A 21,054-nucleotide genomic window follows, 5' to 3' on the forward strand; every position below is an offset into this window, starting at 1 on the left:
GTTATACCAATCAGGACCAACAATTTTGCAGTGTGGCCTCATTCAGCAACTTGCTGGTTATAGTAGGTCACAACCCAGTAGCAGTGTTCACGAAATTCTAACATGAGTAGTTCCAAAATGAAAAATATAACACCAACACCACCAAAAACAGCAGCAAGTACCCGCTTTAACCCTCCTGTGGTCCACATATCAGTGAACAATCGATCGGTCTGATAGAGACCCTGCATTTGAGCATGATTTGCATCAGAGTATCGACATAATCCTAGTCTGTTGTGTCTCAGCGTGGCTCTGAAGGAGTTAAGTGAAATAAAGAATATTATCAATATTGTATCAGTCACAGATGAGAAACTACATACCAGGATCAGTATAATTCATTCATTGGTTTATGGACACCGAGTCCTCCGGGGACTGTCACAAATCCACTTGATGTTCCTGAGTGTGAGATTTAGCATTTGGATCTTTGATTTAGCTGAAAGATGTGTAAAAACTCATGCAGTCAGACAACTCCCTACAGGCAATTCATCTGTGTTGGCTTTTACGTAACAGTTATTCCAATCAAGTGCCAGCAGTAACTTAAGCTCATAACTTGCCTCTGAATTCACGTTTCTGAGACGCTGGAACGTGCGGGAACAGTGGCAGGGGCAAGAACGTCCCTCTGGGAGAAGGGAGCCTTCTTGCTCTCCTGTTTCCTCAGGATAGGCAGGCACCACCTGGGGAGGCCACAGTGTGCCTCCTGGCTTCCAAGCCTCCAGACCTGCGTGAGGTCCTGAGTTTCCTGGTGCAGGGTGTGGATTAGGGGGTGGGAGCGGAGATAGGGACACTCAGAGCTCTTGGAGCTGTAGTTGGGGGTCCTGAGAGGGCTCCAGGATCCACAGCCCCTCCCTAGTGAGCTCGGCAGGGGGCAGATGGGGAGGATCTGAAGACCTGCAGCTGATTGGTTAACCCAGGTGGGAGACATAACTCTGTGGTTAATGACTTGATGGATAACGGTTCTGTTTTCTTCCCCCAGGATTCCTGCCCTGTCCTTCACCACAGCCACCTCGGTCCAGCTCTAAGTCTCTTTCTGATTTCTCATCACCTGCACCAAAGTCGGGGAGGGGGAGGCAGGAGGTTGTATCATCTTAGTGTCTCTAGTGAGAATAAAAATGCAAGTGGAATGTTTTGTGCACACGTTCAGAGAGATAAATAAAGAAATGCAATGGTATCTCTATATGAATGGGCTTCCAATAATGCTGTTATTAATAAACAACATTTTAGATGGGCTTAGTGAGCATCAGCTCCACGCGGAGAAATCCCGTCCACGAATGAAGCATTTAATCTTCACAGAAACTTGTGAGGAAGGCTCATTTACCACGCTCACCTTATAGAAGAGGAAGCTAAGGCATAGAGTGGAAAGTTGTCCAAGGCCATGTAGCTGGGAAAATGGCAGAGTGGGGCTTCCAGCCTGGCTCTGTTGACTGCGGAGGTGATGCCCATAACCACTGTGTAGGCATCCTATTCTTCATGGTGGCCAGGGACGCCGTCTTCCCATTGCTCGTCAGAGATGTTCATAGGCTGGTGAAGGGGGCAGCACCATCCATGGCCTCAGGCATTGTGCCAGCCTCCTGAGGAAAAGAGTCACAGGCAGAATAGGCATGGTCATAGGTGCTACAGAGGTGCCTAGGGAACTCTATTAGGAGGTCTGGTCTCTCTAGAAGTATGCAGTATCTCCGCAAGCACAGGATGGAGAGAAGGAACCTGCGAGGATGTCACTGAGCAAGGAGCTAGGCACAAGGACCGCACGAGGGTGGGCTCTGAACTGGAGCGTCCAGGAGTGATGCTTTGCCAAATTCCCCACTCAGGTGCTCTGCCAAAGTGAACACTTGCCTTTCTAATCAGAGAAGAACCAGCTGGGAGAAGCAGATGTCCACTGAGGCAGGATTAGAAGTTAGTCAAGGAGAAGATGGAACTGAAGAGATTACACAGAAGGCAGCACAGAGAGACAAAGATCTGGGAAACAGGAGAAGTAGGGGACCTGGAGGATAGAGTGAAGGTCCAATCCTAGTACCAGGTTAGGAAGTCTGGTGTCTCCCCAAGTGTGCCATGCTTCCAGAAGCATAGGATGGAGAGTAGGGCAAAGAGGCAGTTTCTGGCGAGGTTATGGATAAGGGCTTTGCAGCATGGATGAAAGATGGAAATCCTTAGAATCAAGAGTCATGAAGAGTCCCAAGCAGGATTAAAATAAATAAATCCACAATAGGATACATCACAGCCAAAAGAATAAAAAAGTAAAGAGAGACAGGGGGAAAAAAGTTCAGATCAAAAGGGCATTTATTGACAAGGCATAAGGGGCTCCTTAGGGTTCTGGAGCATCACCAGGCAGCTGCTCTGACCTCACTGGACCACATTACCTGTGGCTGCTTCCTCCCCAGGTGTGGGACATGAGGACTCACATCACTCAGAGCCAACACCTAGAAGGGAAGGTGGGACTGAAAACCAGCGGGAAGGGCTCCCCTGCATCCCTGACAGTGCCCGTCTGTACCTTTGAGCTGGGAGCAGGGGAGTGAAAAGGGGCAGACTCACCATAGTGGCCCTGGGAGCATTTGCCACTCACCCCTAGAGAAGGAGAGCCATGGGGGTCCAGGCGGGAAGCCTCCCATTTCCTGTCAAACACACATCAGGGGAGATGGTCATGTAAAGCCCCCGGCACTTGGCAAGTGCATTCCGGCTGAGAGTGAGTGTTTACTGAGCACATACTGTGTGCCAGCAGTCCATGTGGGCCACCCATCCCAACCTCCCATAAGCCTAGGAAGGAGCTACGATTATCCCCAACTCACACAGTGTCACTCCCTAGATTGTGACACCGGAAGATGAATCCAGGCAGTCCAGTGCTGGAGGGTCAGGAAACTCTCATTTGCTTCTAAAGGAAATGTGGAGCTGACAAAGGCAGGCGACAGAGCAAGCACGCAGAAATCAGTTTGGAAAAATGAATGAGCACGTTTTAATTTTACATCATAGACTCCAACCCAGCACCTATTATTTGTACAATCTGCTTTACTTCCCCTGGCTAGCTTGTCAGCGACGGGAGAGCCCGTGCTGCGTGCCACCAAAGGCAGCCCTGTGTCCCCAGTGTTTCTCGCCTCTGCTGGCCCGGGAGCCAGGGATGCTCAGATGCAAGGACTTCCTCAGGCTCCGGTTTTAAAAGAGCCTTGGCTTGAAACTGTTCCATTTGGGAGGGTTTCTCCCTAGCATTTGGTATGGAATTATTACCAAATGCTAGAGAGGAACCCTGCCAAATGCTGTATATCAGCTAAAACCCAAACTCCTAAACAATGAAATATTTATCATAAAAACAGGCCCCGGAGAGGGGCACAGACTGGGGCGCCCAGCTGGCGAGGGGCTCCTGGCTAAGGTGGCCCAGGTGGTCTGGCCTCCCTGTGGAGGTATAGCCATGGGACAGCAGGCGCGGGGTGTGGCTACGTGAGGTCACTCAGGAACGCAGGAGAGGAGGAGGTCTCACAGCCCCTCTGCAGGGATGAAGCTCTCCCTCAAGACCCTGAAGATGTGGCCCTGCCTTTTCCTCCCTCGAGTCCTCCCTCCCTGTCTTCCAGCAGAGAGCTCAGCATTCAGCAGGCACTCAATAAATGCTGACTGCATGTGAGCATGGATAATTCCAGTAACAGCAAAACCTCACCCATCTGGAACCCACAGGGAATGAGACCGAGACAGCTGAGTTTTCCAGAAAGAACCATAAATTATTTTCATGTAACATTTTCAGATGGAAATATTTCTAAGATGTGGCGCACATTTCCTTTCTTTCTTACTTGGAGAATGTGGAACACCATTAACCTTTCCGTAATGGCTCAGGGTTGCTGCTGTGAACCTCAGATGCTGAGCGGGAGGTAATGCAGCCCTCGGGGCTCCAGAGGTGTGCAGGGGTGTCTGCCCTCCACTAATGGTCTCAGATCGTGGAGCTTCCTCTGGTCTGTGGCCTGTTTCCTAGGGATTTTTGGGTTCTTCCAGTTTCCATCTTTATCCATGTGGTTGTCTCTGCCAGTCCTTCTCTGTCTTCCTGAATTACTATTTCTAGTTGACTATGGACCAGAAACCAGAACTCTAGGCTTAGCAGAATTTTGTGTAAAGGAAGCATTCTTCTGCTTGGATTGAGTCTCTGACTGGCCTGAGTTAAGTCCAGAAACTTGAGGCTTCTCCAGTCACGGTTTAGGCAGCTCGGAGGCATTCTTGCATTTCTCCTTGATTCACAGCCACATCTCGGAAAAGGCAGGTGACAGCTTGGAAAGTAAGTACTCTTCATCAGAGAGGCTCAGGGAGTTCCTGCGAACACTGACCACCAATCTCTAAACACCCCACAGACACCAGACTTTGTAAACATTTTCAAAAGAACCAAGCTTCTTAGGAGCTTCATTGCTTTAACAACAAGTAAAGCGTGTTGCCTGTCACTTCCCTGTTTGGAAGCTTGGACCCAGGGAGCAATCACAGAGGCTAGACTGGACCCCTCGGATATACCAGTAGAGGTGATTCAGCTGGAGCCTGAATTAGTCTGCATCCCAGGAGGAAAAGGATGCACAGCGCAGGGGACATCTGAGGGAGTCTATTCACAGAGGTGTGAGCAGGGCTGAGAGAGCCCCTGAAAGACGGGGAAGCACCCAGGGACCAGCATCTCGGGGAGCCATTGTGCTCCCCTGTGCCCTGAGCACTGGGCAGAGGGCTGCCCATGACGAGGACTCCATGCCTGGCCAGGGGAGGGGACAGACGTCCTGGTGCTAGACAGTCTGGGGTAGGGGCAGCCCATGGGAGAGGAGCCCGGGGTCTGCCGGGCGCTGAGGGGGCCTCCCCCACACTCTCTTTCCTCCAGTGGTCGAGGCTCTTGCTGGTGCCTCCAACTGTGAACTGATCTCCAGACCAGAGGACGAGGGAGTTGGGGGAGGGAGTCCATAGAGGCCCCCTCCCAGGGCGCAGAGTGGTGTGGAGGAGGGGAGACAGCTGGTTCAGAGCGGCAAGTGGAGGAATCCGCACGGAGCCTGGTGGACACGTGGCTGTTCCCCAGCTGCGTGGTTCTGCAGCCCGCTGTCTCCTTCCACGGGCACGGACACGCCCTGCAAGGTTGGACGGCACGGCTGTTGTGACCTGCCTTCTCTTTACCACAGAGGGTAAGAGCTTGGGAGCCCTCCAGACCCAGCCAGCTGCTCCACACCCCTTCCCTCCTGTTGTGCTAAGCTGGAGAGGCTGCTCAGGACAGAGGCGGTGCAGAGCAGCCGGCCTGGAAAACAGGCACCCGGAGCACCCTGGGGCTGGCCTCTCACTTGTGAATCTTCCCGGAGCCCAGTGTCTGCATCATAGAGTGGTGACAGTCCATTGCCTTCCCGGCTGTCGTGAGGTGGGAACAAGAAAGCAGAAGAAGTTCTAAAGAAACTCCAAGGGACCAGACAAGTGAGAGATGCTTGGGTTGAAGTCCCCATTGCCTGAGGAAAGATTAGAGGTCATTTGGCAGCCAGCATGCCCCTTCCTTCCTTCTGGGACAAGCATCCGTGTCTGCCATCCATGCTGGGCTGCACTTGGCTGGGTGGCTGGCAAGTGCTCAGAACCCAGAGTGGCCAGACCCGGCCCCGCCCTGGCCCCACGCTCACCGGGTGGGAGTCCTTCAGAGCTGTGTGCACCACACCTGGTGCGAGTGTCTCCCTGACCCCCAGACCCTCTGTCCCAGCCTTCCTCAAGTCTGAATTGGGGGTGCTTTGTTCCTTTAAAAGATGTGTTGATGTGCCTATTGTATGAAATTTAGAAATCACTGGAATCTATCAAGAATACAAATTAAATCATCCATAATCCCACAATTCAGAATCACCCTTAATAGATAGGTAAGTTTCCTTCCATACCTTTGTTTTTGGCATATAATATATTTGTAACAAGTATGTATGCAACCTATAGGCAGATCAAAGAGGCTGCAAGGAAATGCACCCACATGTTAGAGTTCCTCCTCCGGTTCTGTCCTCCCCTGGTTAGTACATAGTGTGCATCACAGATCACGTGCTTGCCTTACGTAAGCGTATATTTATACGTGTGCATATGAAATAAGAATTGTCTTGGGAATAATTTTGTACCCCATTTTTTTTTTTGCTTTTCCCATATGCCGTCAAATTAATCATACAATTTTGATTCATGCAGAGTTTCCCACGTTGTAAAACTCTCCTCTTTCATCTAACTCTGGCATTTGGTGGAAGGTGGAAGTATGTATGCCTTCATTCATTCATTTCTTTACTCACTCACTCAAGAACCAGATCTGGAGTTTCTGCGAGAGGGCAGCCCTGTGCTCACTGCTGAGGACACAGAGTGGACAAGACCTGGCTCAGCCCTGGACAGCACCTGACTCAGTGCTGACAATGGGCCCTGGCATTTGAGCACGCCCCCAGGACGAGGCCTGCCCAACTCTCCGGTCCTCCTTGTCCTCACAGGGCCTGGGACGTGTGCAGCCTTTTGCCCTGCCCTGAGGGACCTGACTGCAAATCCTACCTCCACTCTGTGCGGTCTTGAGCCCACACCTCCCATCCAAATGCTGCACATGTAGGCGGCCCCTCCACCCCCTAAGCCGTCTCTCACTGGCCAGGACTCACAACAGCCAGGACTCGTGTGGTTAATTCCATCTTTAAACTCCTGAACTGTGGCTCAAGTCTCGCCGGTGTGAGATTGATCTTTAAGAGAGGATCTCTAAAAAATGTTTCCCTCTACCGATTAGCTTCCAGTTCTGACGTGTTGCATTTTGTAAAGAAACAGAACACATTCTGGAGGGGGGTGGGAAAGCCAGCCACAGTATCCATGTGGTAAACATTGTGTTCTCTTACGGGGTGCTTCTTGTCAGGCCTGGCCCTTCTAAGTGGTCAAAGTGCAGCTTCTATTGTCCAGAAAACCCTCACCTTCTCGTAGCCCTCACCACTAAGCACAGGCAGTTATAATAGAGACGTCCAGGGTGTCAGCGTGCTGGCCCTGAGCTCCCAAAGTTGTATCTGATAAATACGTGAGTCCCAGGGATCCAACTGCAGTGTGGGGACTGGAGTTAACACTACTGTCCTGTGCAATTGAAAGCTGCTGTTCTCGCCATAACAACAACAACAACAAGATAATAATTATGTGAGGTGAAGGGTGTGTTAACTGACCTTATGATGGTAAGCATTTCTCAGTACCTGCGTGTATCAAACCATCAGGTTGTACACCTAAATTTACACAATGTTGTATGTCAATTATATCTCAACAAAGCCAGGAAAAAGTTACATTTGACTTCATGGGCTGTCTGGGTGGATTTTACCCCAAACGTTTCCCAGTGCCAGCATCATAGCTCCAGCAGGGGGCAGGCGCTTGTGAGGGCAGTGTTGCGGGGACCAGGGGATTCAGGGGGGTGCAGCCGTTAACCTGATTGTTTGGTTAACTTCTAGCTATGGTGGTGATTGCACTGACTAGTGCTGCTGGAAACGGGACTTTCTCAGCTTAGCAACTGTGTTTCCACCATCAGGAAGGTCAGCTTCACTGCTGCACTTGTAAAAAGATGAATAAGTAATTCACAAAATATCCACCCATGGCCCGTCAAGCATTCCACAGATATTAGAGAACAGAGGCAAAGGGCAAGAGTGAACCCAGATTCAGCGTGGCCTCAAAATCAAGTTCTCTTTTTAAAATGTGTGACCTGCAAACGCTTACTGCAGAAGAGACAGTGGCACCCCAGACTGAGTCCCCTCTCCGTCTGCCTGTAGACACATTTGTGACAAAGCTGGGGGAGTTTGGGGAAGACAAGGTGAAGGCACTGGCTTGGAAGTTTGGAGTAGAGCCATTCTGAACCCACAAACCCAGATCTGACATTCTAAACAGCTTACCAACAGGAAGTGCCCTGGACGCTGTGGATGGGCTTCTGTGTTCCATTAAGAGTGTCTGCCATTTGCAGAAAGTACTGCCCACAGAGGAACCCTGACTGAGGCTTTGGCAGGTGTGGGGCAAGTGCAGGGCTCCCGAGGCACACTGGAAGTGAATGCCACCTCGATGTCTCCAAGGCCCTGAGCCACTAAAGGAAATAGTGTGGGACATTGCCTTATTTGATGAAAATGTCCGTACAAATCATTTACATATCATTGGCAGGTATAAGTGAGTGTTTACCCTGCAGCAGGCATTGCCCTAAGTGCTAACTCACTGAGCTCTCCAAAGAAGCCCTTAAGGCTAATTATTCAGATATGGAAGTTAAGACACAGAGGAGTTAAGTAACTTGCCTAAGGTCACACAGCTCTACGTGGCAAAGGTGGGACTCGAATCCACGTGGTTTGGCTTCAGAGCCCGTGCTCTGCCACTCTAGGGGATTCCTCCCCACTTCTCCTTTGAAACAACAGTAAAATCCATCCCCAGTGGCGCAGGTGGCCCTGGAACGAGCAAGGAGAGAGAGGGTCTGGGAGCAGAGCTTCTGAGTGGGCAGCTGGCAGGAAGGTGGTATCAGGCTCCTGTGATGACTCCATCTCACTACTCCTGGCTGCATGTGACCCTCCTCTGGACACACTGCTCATCTGAGGAGTGAAAGCGAAGAGATACAGTGTTTCTTCTGCAGCCAGGAAGGTCCTGCTGGGGACCGAGGGACATACCAAGGGCTTCCTAGAGCTGAGAGGTGAGTCTGGGGGCAAAAGGAACCTGCTAAAATTTTCACACCATGATCAGAATTAGAAGGCCAACCTATTTGCAACAAATGTGTCTGCCTAAGAGTTAACATCTTCTTATGAGTCTGTAAGATAAGCCCTAAAGCTCCCACCTCCCCCCACCCCTCGACCTGGTCCATAAATGGGCAAAAGGCAGGAAGAGACACGAGTGGCGGAGGTACACGTTGAGGTGGCTTTGGTGGACAGAAAGTTGGCAATGTCTACGAGGAGCCTCAAAACCCTCTACACCCACTGACTCAGGCATCTCACCTCCATCCTAAGAAAATGAGCAGAGATGCAAACAAAGGTTTAACCAGGAAAATGCTCACTCCATGCTTTTGAGAGAACAACAACAACAAAAAAAATCAGAAACAATTGAGATGTTCCAAAGCAAGAGATAGTTTAAATAAATTATGTTGCATCCATTTGATGGAACATTATGTAGTCATAAAATCATGTTTTCAAAGAACTTTTAATGACGTGGGGAAATACCTTGTGCTTCAAGGTTAGAGGATGAAAGCTGGACACGAGATTGTTTACACAGAATGACTCAAAGTATGTGAAAAGAAGAGATACGTGCAGAAAAATGCTTGGAAGGAAAAACACAAAAGGCTACTAGCAGCGTGTGACTGAGGGGTAAAACTGTCCTTTTTGTACATTTCTATGTTTTTTATAATTATTCTTCAATATGCATCGAGGCTTACTTTCTATCAGAGAAAATAACTATTAACTCATTAAAATTGCCACAAATTTCTAGGAATGGCAACACATGTGAAGCAATGCTATTATGTATTAATTAATTAATTAATTAATTAATTCATTCATTCAATGAGTCAATAAAGGTTACAACAGTACCTGAACATAGGGTGCGTTGTGTGTTTTAGGGTTAATTTCTTCATTGGTTCCATCAACAAACCCTAAATGTCCCCTCCTGCCAGAGGCTGGGCAAGGCTGGGGTCTAACGATGAAGCCGACTTGAGGTCTGCCCTCTGGAAGCTTGCAGCCCTGGGTAGGGAGGGGACTCCCACAAACCAAGCCCTAGATGGCAACCCTGAGTGGACAGCTATAACCTTGGGAAGGTCTACGGATTGGGACCCTCAGAGCCGGAGGAGGGCTGGATAAGCTGCGGTGGACATACTGGTGTCTCACATGTTCACCCAAATGAACAAATTTGTCCTTTGTCACTGGGGTGGCTTCCCCAGACCCTGGAGTGCCAGCCCACCAGTCCCCACACCACCTGCTGACCTTGCAACGCACAGGCTGCAAAACACCCTCGAGAATTCTAGAGCCCTCGTGGGATTCTAGAGCACTCAGAATCACTCAAGAGCCTTGGGTCCAAGTCTAGATACAGCTTGCCAGAGACTCTCCAGAGATTCAAGCACGCCCTCTCTGAGCTCATCCTCTCATTTTCCCCAGGACTGCACCATCTGATTCCACTTTGTTTCCTTTTGGCAGCCTGACACCCTCAACGCGCATTTGACCTTCAACACACGACCCTCACCCCACCTCCATCTTCCTTTTCTGATTCCCCAAGATCCGTAAGACTCAATTCAGCCCTTTAGTGGAATCAGGACTTAAAATGAAGTCTCCATAGTAACGTTGCCTCTGAGGACCAAAGTTCTCCAGTAAAGCCCAGGGCAGACTTGCTGAGGGCTCTGAGTGCTGGCCAGAGTCAAGGGACTTGCTTTTGGCCTGAACTTGGTCATTCTGACTTGTTCCCCAGTTCCTTTCTTGCAGGTGGTGATAAACCTCAGTATTTACTCAGAGAAACTCTGGAGATCACTCTTGATAATTCTGTCTGGCCCCTATGGAAGGTCACATCTCTGAACCAAACACTAGCTATAATATTTTCTGGAAAACTGTACTTTTCCAATATTTTCCCCTTTTTGTCTCTAGAGGTAAACACAATTTGTACCTCTTCCCAAGGTAAAATCAGGGCTAATAATGGGAACTTTGAAAAAGCGGGGGCCGGGTCATGTCTGTGGGCTGCACTCGTGGACACGTTTACAGCATGGAAGAGGAGTATTACAGTCATCACATCTTAAGAAAAATAGCTCTTGAATCCCTGCTAGTACTTTTATTTCATAACTTGATATTTGTTTAAATTTGTAGTCTCAAAGGTCCCCCAGATTTGGTGTATATGGGCTATTTAATGGACTTCCCCAGTGCAGGCAAACACAGCCCAGGCCATATTCTGGCCAGAAAGTCCAGACCTTCCTCTCTGAAACCTCAGAACTCAAAACTGATGATAAGTTTTTGCAGATAATTGCAGGGCACAGAGTTGATGCTCCAGCATCTACCCAGAAAGTTCCAGCTCCTCAGTCTTGCAAAGGAGCAGGAATACAAAGTTGTAATTGTATCTAATCGAGCTGCAGCAAATTTTTCTGGCCTTTGACTAATTTATACAAAGACACCATGAAGACACCCAGGTTGGTCCTGCTTTAAAATATATGCCTGAGGTAGGAAAATTACAATTATAAATAAATTACCATTAAGTTGTTATTTAAGGACATGGCTATTCACTTCACAAAAGACATCTGTTGAGATGCCTTAAATAACCAGCTCTCCCAGTGCTGGTTGAAATCTCCCAGATTCAATTTACAAAGATTCAATTTACAAATCTCTTTTCTGGAATAGAGCTATTATGCAAAGCAAGGCACACCTGTAGTTTTATGAGAATTTTAGCAGGTTCTCTGGCTACTTTTTTTTTTTTTTTTTTCCCTGGGAAAAGTATCAGGAGCCCTGCTTTTGCTGTTTGCCCTTTGCTCCAGTCTTGTTTTTGAGCTCTCTGGTCCTTGGTCCAGGGGTTCCTTGTTTTCATCCAGTGCTAAGCGTACCAGGCTTCATTCTGTGGTTACTCACAGAAAATCCAAAGCAAACTGAATTAACAAAGGGAATTTACCAGCTCACAAAACAGAAAGGTGCAGGAGGGGAGCTGGCTTCAGGTGCGGCTGGTTTTAGGACTTAACACAAGCAGGACCATTTCTCCATTTCTGTTCTGCTGTCTGCTGTGTTGGTACCATTCTCAGGCTCCTCTTGGTGGCCTCCACAAGCTCTCTGCTCTCCTCTCTTGGTGTGGGGCTGGAGACCACAAGTGTTCCTACAGCTCAAACTCTTCATTGGCCCCTACTTTCTAAAAATCCAAGATTCATTCTGATTGGACCAGCTTAGGTTCTATGCTTATTCCTGAGCCAATCACAGCGTCCAGAGAGGTAGGATGCATTGACTGGTTGGCATCTGAGGCAGGAGCTTCACCCAGATGCTCTCAGAGTGGGAAAGGAAGGCAGGTGCTGTCTCTAGAAGGAGGTGTGTTCTGAGGGGACAAACAAATATTCCTATGCTGACGTCTTCTCTCTGGAAAAGCAGAAGAGATGTATGACCTTTTGGAGGAGTCTGTGGGAGAGCAGCACTTTGGGTCTTTGAAGTGTGTGCTTAAAAGGGGACGGTGGAGGAGGTAAAGGTTGGCCTGACTGGCCTTTGCTTAGGGTTTCCGTTGCCAAGAAACAATAGTTCACAGCAGAAGAGACCATGTGGGTCAGATTCCTCCCAGTTTCTTCTTATTCGGGGATCACCTCTTCCACCTGTAAGGGCACCCCTCTGAACCCTGCTCTCAGGGGAGTCTTTGAAAGATCATTATTCCTGAGGTGTTCAAGGCTGAGCAGGCTGCTCTGTAGCTTCCATGGAGAGAGACACCTGACCGCAGCAGCAGCAGTGAAAACCCGTCAGCCAGGGGGAGGGAACGTCATTGCTGTGGTCCAGGCAGACTTCCCGCAAGTGAAGGAGATCACCTCATCAGAGCTGATGGCCTTCTGGGCCAAGTGAAATTGAGAAGCAGGGACTCTCCGTGAGAATCCAAATGGGGCCCGGAAGGCATCAGGACGAAGTCCCCACTGAACACACAGACCTCTACAGATCTCTTAGCGTCTTTCTCCTGCTTGAAGAAGGTGAACCTGAAGGAACCTACCATTTTCTTAGAACCACTGACTGTGATCGTTAAGGGCTTACAGATGTTGGACGTTGTCTTTATGCAGTGGGGAAACAGAGGTGTCGGGTAGGAGGACTCAGCCCCTCTGTTCACAAGTGTTCTGGCTGTCCCTCCGCTCCAGAGCCCAAGCAGCCGTCCTTGGAAGCTCTCCCCTGTGCTTCTGTCTTTTGGTCGCAGTTAGTGGCCATCTGAATGGTTAGTTCGTACCCTGTTGAAACTATGGGGGAGGCAGCGCTGTGAGGCTCAGAGGAGAGTGAAGGGAAAAGAGCAATATGGAAACAAAACCAAAATGAGTTCTGTTGTCGCAGGCAGCACAACTCTAAAGTAGTGGCTGGGTAACATTTTATGAAATCACTGTCACTTTTGAGAATCAAATGAAGGAGGTCAGAACCCATCTATTGACTGGAGAAGTATTACTTCCGAAGGAGGCACCCGAGAGGCCAGGTGCTTGCTACAAGGTGCTGATATGGCTCACAGGTGGTGTAGCTTCTCTGGACCTTGCTTCTCAGCTGGTCTAAGGGGTCACAGAGCACTCGTCTTACTACCTCAATTTTTACCAGCCGCCACCGTCTACCTAACTCACCAGCCCAGGCTCCCAATGACTTTCATCAGTTTCAAGAAATCAAAAGGTTGGCACCTCCCTGAAGAAGACACTGGAGGAGTGGAACGCCCTGGTCAGAGTAAGGGTGATTGAGGGGCTGTCCTTCCAGAATGCTGTGAGGATGGGTCAGTGAGTCTCTGCTTATAATCCAGCCAGGGGATTCCAGGGGTGGCCAGGGGGGAATGAGAAATACTCCAGAGTTTGAAAAGGAGGATGAGAGGGAGTCAGTGAGGAGAGGCTTGTGGGGCAGGACCAGAGCCAGGGAAGAAGGGTGGGGAGGCTGAGGAACCCTGGACAAGGGAAAAATGATCAGAGACCCAGAAATTGTGGAGGTGGCCACCAAACACATTAGGTAGGGAGAATCAATGGGGAACTTCTGTGCTTTAGTGGGACGCAGGTAGGCGTCAAGTATTGGCCTCTGGAGTACAGCAGGCCTCTGCCCATTGCTCAGCGCCTCTCACCCCCTTACCAAGCACGGCCCAGTGAGGTTTCCCAGCTCAGCGCCAAGGCAGCCTGTGCGGGTCCTCGAGGGGCGCAGAGCTCGCGGGCGCCGACAGGGGGCGCCGGCGAACTCCCCGCCCGAACCCACTGAGGGGTTCAGGCGGTGCGGCGTCGCCTCGGGGATGCTGGGCCGTCGCTGCCCGGCCCGCTCTGGCCGGTAGGGCTACACAAAACCTCGGTGGCCGTTGTGCGCACCAGCCGAGGTCCCACAGGCCGCCTGGAGCGCAGCGCTCTCGAGACGCACGGCTACGGAGGGCTGCGGACGCCTCGGGGCTTCCTGGTCTGGAAGGGGCTCGCGGGGCCTGGCGGCCACGATCCGGATCCCACCCTGCCGGGCACCGCGGAGGGCCCCAGGGCGGTGCCAGGACACGCGGCCCAGCTCCCCGGGCCAGGCGGGGCCGGCGGCTCGAGGGTTAAAAGGCGACTGCCACCCCCATTCTCTTGGGGAGAAAGTGCCTTTTCTCCAAGTCCATATGGCTACTTCCTTTCGACCTGCTCGGCCCTGCTCGCCTCTTTGTCCGAGCTGTCACTTATAAAGAATCACTTGACTTACAATAACAGGTTCAAAAGACGACAGAGTATAATCAGTTGATCCACGAAGAATTGAAATAAAGAACACCCCACTGCTCCAGCGATCATTCCCATAGAGATAGTGATATCATTGATGTGATTGCGATGCTAATTTCTATACAAGAAGAAAAAAAACCCTTGTATTTTGGAATTTGTTCAAAGAGAATTTCAGACACATCAGATTGGAAAATGCAGACTGAATTACTAAACTTTTGGGGAGAGGCAGGGGATTTTGTAAAACAACAACAACAACAAAACACCACTGCAGAGATTTGAGCAGACTTTATAAGACTCTCATAGAACTAACTTGTTGGGGGAAACCCCGATTCTCCGGGTCTCGCCAAGTCCTGGAGAGAGAGAGATGAGAGAGAGAGAGAGGGAGAGATCTAGGATGCGCTAGGTTCTCAGGGCAGAGTCCAAGGGTGCGGGCGGCGGTGACCAGGCCAGGTGCCCACCGACGGCGCGCCTGGGGAGCGGATCACCCGCAGCAAAGTGCCAAGGCCGGGTGCCCTAGGCAGCTGGGTCGCGCCTGTTGCCTGAGACCCCAGCCCCCGCTGCTGCCCCACCGCTCCTCCATGGCAAAGTTTTCTACACCTCACCTGCCCCACTGTTGGACCGGTTGTTTGCAACTGAGTGGCTCCTTCCATAGGAGGAGGGTGGCGATGGGGAGGCTGTGTTGTGCTTTTTCTGTATTTTTGCTTTTTATGTATTGTGGTGCACTGGTTTAAACCCTCCAGTCATCTTAGGGGAACTCACTTCCAGACAGGCTGAAACAAGTCTTACCTGAATCAATGTTTTAAGTATCCCTGTGGCTCGACGTTTTGAATAATCAATCTGACTCCATCATTCCTTAATCCTGCACAGCACAGGCCTCTTTCTCTCTCTTTCCCTCTCTTTCTCCTCTCTCTCCTCTCTCTCTCTTCCCTTTCTCTCCCTCCCTTCCTCCCTTCTTCCCTCTCTCCCCCTCCCTTTCTCCTTCTTTATTTGTCAACTCTTTCGGATCCTGTGTTTCTGCTATTAACATGCCCCAATGCCACATGCGAGTCTTTTCTTTAAAACAAGCTCCTCATTGGTGTGTCTGGATACTTCTTTTATTATTATTACTGAATCTTTTTTCCCCCATAATGACACCAGGATCATTATATAATCCCATAACAAAGAGGCTTTTGAGGCACCAGCTTTTGTCAACTCTAGGACAGAGAATCCATAATTGCATTATTCAGCTTTTTCCCCCTTCTTCCCCCCTCTTCCTTGCTTCACAGAAACCCAACCTCAAGCATCACTCACATCTCTACCTTGTTACCTCGCCTTATATTATTTACCAAAGCGTTTGCCTTGAGGACCAGCATTTGCAAAGTTGCCTTAAAAAAGTTATTTTGTTTGATAATTAAGTCCTGGAGCCCACCGCGTGATGATTATTCTGGACCCATAAGGCAAAGAACCTGCGTGACGTTTTTCTCGAAGTTTAATTACCGTATGCTAATTTCCTTGCCTACTACGTGATTAATTAAAATCATATTTTCATAATCATTTGGCACTAGTATTGTTTTAGAATTATCATGATCTCCTAAATAGTGTCTGTAAATAAAGTCGCCTCTAATGGCAGGCGCGGGAGGCGAGGCTGAGGACCTCTCCGTGTTTGTATCGCGGCGATTGGCAACATAACTGCCTTATTTACATTAAATACGCCACAAGGTTACAGCGCGGATCAACGTCATTTGATCGCTGATGACTCCCTTAAACGCCCGGGCTGTGACTGATTCTCCGCGTCCCGCTGTCCACCGAGATTCACCCGGGAGTTTTTTTTTTTTCCCCCCAGAAAAGAAACAGACTTTAAATAGTTTCAGGAGCAGGTAAGAATTACGCTTTTTCCTCTCCCCTTTTCTGTCTCCCTCTCCTCTCCCTTCGTGGCAATCTCTCTCTCCCTCTCGGCTGGATAAAAAATTCTTTAGTCAAAGGCAGGAATGCAAAGTAGTGACAAGCGAAGGGGCTGATATATGTTTCAGTAACGAGTCTGACAATCAGAATGTAGCTCTTGGAGAATAGATAGATTTTAATAAGTGTGTTTACATGAGCTCAAGGTCAGAAGCAAGCTGCGCTGTGTTAAATGGTTTCTTAGTTGCTAGACAGAGAGAAAAAATGGACGATCACACACCATTCTTTGTAGATTATTATATCAAGGGTTCAGTCTCTGGCTCATCAAAGCTAAATGCCGCAAGACCTATCTAGTTGCTGTGAATTATGCCAGGGCGACAATGGAGAGCGTTTTTAATGGTACAATGCATTTCACCTACCAGATAGGGGGAGGCCGAGCCGGGGATGGGGATGTCTGCTGGGGCTGGGTGATGAGTATCAATGAACGGGGCGATTCTGAAAAGAGGCAGACGAAAATCGAGCCCGCCCTGCCCCGGCTGGGCTGGGAACAGTTCGCAGGGCTCTGCCGAGTGGGCGAGCGAGGCGCGCAAGCAGGGCGCCCGTCCCCCCTCAGCCCCGGAAAATGATCAAGTCAATCATGTGGACATGTTTCATTATTCATTGAACACAATCTTTTACAACGCTCCGTTTACGTGCCCGAGTTTGCTCCCGACGCCCGCGTTTCAGTGCTTAAGGTAAGGAAAACAAAGGTGGGGGGGGGGTCTCCGGGCGCGGCGCGGTGGGGGCGGGGGGCAGGGGGGGCGCAGCGGGCGGGGGTGGCCCCGGCGTCCGGGAGGTGGCAAAGTGAGTTTGGACTCTTGGCGTGGCCCCCCCATCCCCTCCCCCTCCCCATCTCCGCGAGGCCTGCCGCCGGGTTTCTTCTCGCCCCATCGCGATTAAAAAATACGGTCTAATTAAATATCCGTGGCTGTGACGTTGGCGAGAGAAGCTGTCAGCGGGGGGGAAAAAAGAGGAAGAAACCGAGAAAGCGGCGGCGGCCGGGCATCGAATGGCGCTAGAGAACTTCGGCGGCGAGCGGGACCCGCGCCTGGGCCGCCGCCTCCCCCGCCCGCGGTCCCGGGACCGTTACTTTGAAAAGGAGTCGCCGGGCCTCGCGCCGGGCGAGCCAGCGGGACCCCGTGCCCGGCTCCGGGCCCAGCCCGCGCCCCCTACCCGCGAGCGGCCCGCGAGCCGCCCTCGGCCCCGGGAAACTTTCAAAAGGGTCTCGGGGGGTGGGGGGAGTCGTATGGAGACAGGGAGGCTGGGGCCGCGGAAACTTCTGCTTAAGTGACTTTCCCCATTTTCTCCTCTGCCTGAGAATCCGGCGCCCCTCGCTCCCTTTCTTCCTTCGCGGCTTGCTGCGGGATTCCGGCCCCGCCGCCTTGGGGGGAGAGAGGGTAATTTGTAATTTTTTTTTTTTAAATCAAAGTTAGCCGATGCTTACAGCGTGTCAAACTTGCGGGCGCCGAGGGCCGCTGAGACCTGCCATTTTGTATTTTCATTGGCCTCCTGTGCCCCGGGAGCCGGGCGAGGCCGAGGCCGGGGGCTCAGAAGGGCCGGGGTGCCAGGGTCCGAACCCGTGACCTCTGTAAAGGCCGTGGCGCCTGCCAGCGCAGGCGGCGCCCGCAGCACCTGCCCCAGACCAGCCCAGGCCTCGGGGCCAAGCCGGGGGCCAAAGATAAAAATGAAATAAATAAGTAACAGGTTATGGAGGGAACTGAGCCGGCCAGCCTCGGGCTGGAGAAATGAGGCCAATCAGAGTGAGGGAGTGCGGGCGTGGGGGCTTAGGAAGGCGGGGAGACGGAGGGTTGGGGGCGTCTGGAAAGAGTGCAATTTGGGGGAACGGAAGCCCCAGGCCAGATGTACGACGGGGGAAATGATCTTTGTTGATAAACCTTTCTGTCTGCTTCAAGATATTATTTTTTGAAGATGAAGAATTGAGGAAAACAGTCGTAGGTGGGACCGGGATGTATTTTAGGCCAAAAAAAAAGGGGGGGGGGAGCTTTTCTTTGATGATGAGTAGGAAAGTGTCCAGATCTCGACGCACCCATCTGTTGCAGTTTTGCAAATAATTTAAAATACAGATATCTCTATATAGATCTCTATATAGTATGTGAAGTGGAAGGTAGAAATGGAGGCGCCGGGAAGTTAGAAAAAAGAAAGAAAAGGGGATGCGGGGCAGAGAGAGATCTGTCCCCACATCTCTGTTCTGAGGAAGATCCTGCAGGGCTTTCTTTGGGGACAGGTGGAAAGTTGTCTCCCCCCAACCCCCACTCCTTTTCTCACTTCTGTATCGTGAACGTCCCTACTGTCCGCCTCTTGGCGAACGTGCATACAACCTCCGAGTTAGGTAGAGGGTAGGACGACCGTTTAGGGGTGGGCTGGGGACGGCAGGGGCCGGAGCAAAGAGTAGGGGGCCGAGGAGGGGCAGGGCGGGGTCCCAGCCCCGCGCGCGGGTCCCAGCCGCGGCTGGGTTTTGTTTGCCGGATATTGTTATGTCTAACGAGTGCCTCACAGGAGACGTGATTTGTCAGCCGCCTTCGTTTTCACTTTAGCAGAAAATACAGCGGCTGCGCGGAGTCCTGGCCTGCGGGTCCAGGCACCCAGTGTGTCCGCGGGCGCGGGTGGGCGCACGGGGGTGCGGGCGGGTGTGAGCGGGCGGCCGGCCGGCCGCGGGTAGGGGCAGGGGGACGGGCGGGGTGAGTGCGCGCGCGGTGCCGGCCTCGGCTGCTCCTGCGCCTTCTCCCGGCAGCCGCCGCCGCTGTGCAGTTTAGCAAAAATCCGACAGGGGCCGCGTTTGCTGAGCGCATCCGGCCGCCGGGCAGCCCGAGCGGACTGCGGGGCCCGGCTGGCCGGTGTAGACACGGAGAGGGGATTGAGGGGAGGGCAGGCGGGGAGGGGCGCGGGAGTCGAGCTGGCCCGAGTGTTCGCCACCCCGAGTGTCCGGTGTCCCCGGTGTCCCGGGCAGCCCCTGGAGCCCTGGCCTTGCGCCCCCGCCCCCAGCCAGGGCTTAGGTGAACTTGGGGTGGGGTGAGCGTGCGTGCGTGCGTGTGTGTGTATGGGGGGGAGGTTGGACTGGGAACGCACTGTTTTCTTAACCAGTTTGATATTAGCAACTGGATTTTTACTTTAAGACCGGCTTTGCTCACTGCTGGGGTGGGGAGGGGGCGATCTTTTCCCATCACTCACATCTTTGTTCATTGTTCACTGAGTGGAAGGCAGGCGACTTAAAGAGACGAAAGAGAGGAAAGGAGGGGGGAAAAGAAAGAGGAAAAAGAGGGGGAACAAGAAGAGGGAAGGAAGAGAGGCGCGGGGAGAGCGCCCCCGCCCCCGCCTGGGTCGGGTTGGCTGGTGAAACAGTAAACCCGCGCACGGAGGGTCGCCGGGAAAGTGGACATTACCGCTTTAATTAACTTCGAGATGCTCCGGCGGCGGGACCTGGCGTAGCCGTGACGCGCCCCCATAAATCTGCCCGGCCTGGGGCTGCTCCGAGAACTCGTACAGTAGCGGCGTCAGACCCGACGCGCGCCTCCCAGTCCGGAGCCCATTAGCATAATTGGATCTTTCTTTTTTTCTTCCTTTTTTTTTTTTTCCTCATTCTCCCTCCCTGAAACTTGTTTGAAAACCCAAGTGAAAACTGCGACGACCTGCACGCTCAAAAGCGAGTGCCAAGTAAGTGCCCTGCGGTGGCCTCGGCGCGCCGGAGGTTAGCGCGCAAAGCAGGCGAGCGAGGTGCCTGGGCGCCGCGCGCTGATGGGCGGTCCTCGGCGGAGGGCTGCTTGCTGGCGGGAGGACTGCAGCCGCGGGCTCCGGGGCTCCCGGCTGGCAGCTCGCACAACTTTTTTTTCTCTGTCTCCCGAGTTCTTGGGCCAGGTGAGGTGTTTGGGCCACGCGTGTACCTGTGGCGAGCCTCGGGAGGCGATCTTTGGGGCGCGGTGCAGTTGGGCATCTCAGGTTCGGGCGGGTAGTTGGTCCCCGCCGCCGTGGAGGGCAGAGCTGCGAGCGAGCGAGCGAGCGAGCCGGGTCGGCTGCTTGTCGCGCAGCGCCGCGAATGCAGCTCGTCGCCAAATGCCTCCCCCATTATTCTAAGGTTTGTGTCTCTGGCTGTGTGTGTGTTTGTGTTTGTGTGCGTGTGTGTGATCAGCTGTGCTTTAAAAAGAAAGAAAAGCAGGCACAACTAGAGCAGGAAGGGCTTCTCCCTTAGGTCCCCCTCCACATTTCTCCAGCATCATTTATTTCTAGTGCTCGATGGAGAGAGTGCAGGGTTTCTCTGCTAAAGACAGGGTCACCGAGAGATTGACAATTCTGTTGGAAATGCCATAAATTCTATAGCCAAAATAGCCATATTCTATAGCTGCATTCATAAAATACCAGCCCTTGCAGGTCCAGGGAAATGATTTTATCGTATCTCAAATTTTTTTAAAAAATACAGAATAATGTATTATTATTATTATTTACAGTGTTCAGAACCTGGGGGAAAAGTCGATTTTCTTGGGAGAAAACTGTAACCCTAGTTCCTGTTTGTTAGGGAACTTGCTGGGGACAGGGCCCACCACCCTGACTGGAAGGGGCAGGGGACTCAGCTTTGGCCTGGGGAGTCGCAGGGGGGCAGCAGGCAGCCCTCTGGCCTCTGCTCAGGGAGAGCCTAGGGCTTCTGGCTGAAGGCTGCTTTAGTTATGATGTCATTCTGATAGCAGAGTGCAAATGTCTCCTGATTCCACCATTAACCGCCTGGCTGATTTGCTTGGTAATGATAGCACTGACGTCCAGCGCTTTGACAAATGCAGGCCCGCAGAGCCCTAGGAATTAACTTTTCCCCCCAC

At 51.7% G+C, this 21,054-nt stretch overlaps 1 protein-coding gene across 5 annotated transcripts in view; it reads left to right on the forward strand.

The window, feature by feature from the left end:
* Positions 1-16,022: 16,022 nt before the first annotated feature.
* ZNF536 (zinc finger protein 536) overlaps positions 16,023-21,054 on the forward strand; it is a 414,729-nt gene continuing 409,697 nt past the window's right edge. For 3 of the 5 annotated variants that reach the window (XM_031458547.2, XM_031458549.2, XM_031458548.2), the window contains exon 1: positions 16,395-16,926. The gene's annotated coding sequence lies outside the window, so the exon portion shown is untranslated. Of the gene's footprint in view, positions 16,171-16,393; positions 16,927-21,054 lie in introns of those variants that run through there. The other 2 variants (XM_031458545.2, XM_031458544.2) reach the window with 2 other exon arrangements.

Source organism: Camelus dromedarius, chromosome 9 (genome assembly GCF_036321535.1).
Source record: "Camelus dromedarius isolate mCamDro1 chromosome 9, mCamDro1.pat, whole genome shotgun sequence".
Classification (NCBI taxonomy): Eukaryota; Metazoa; Chordata; class Mammalia; order Artiodactyla; family Camelidae; genus Camelus; species Camelus dromedarius.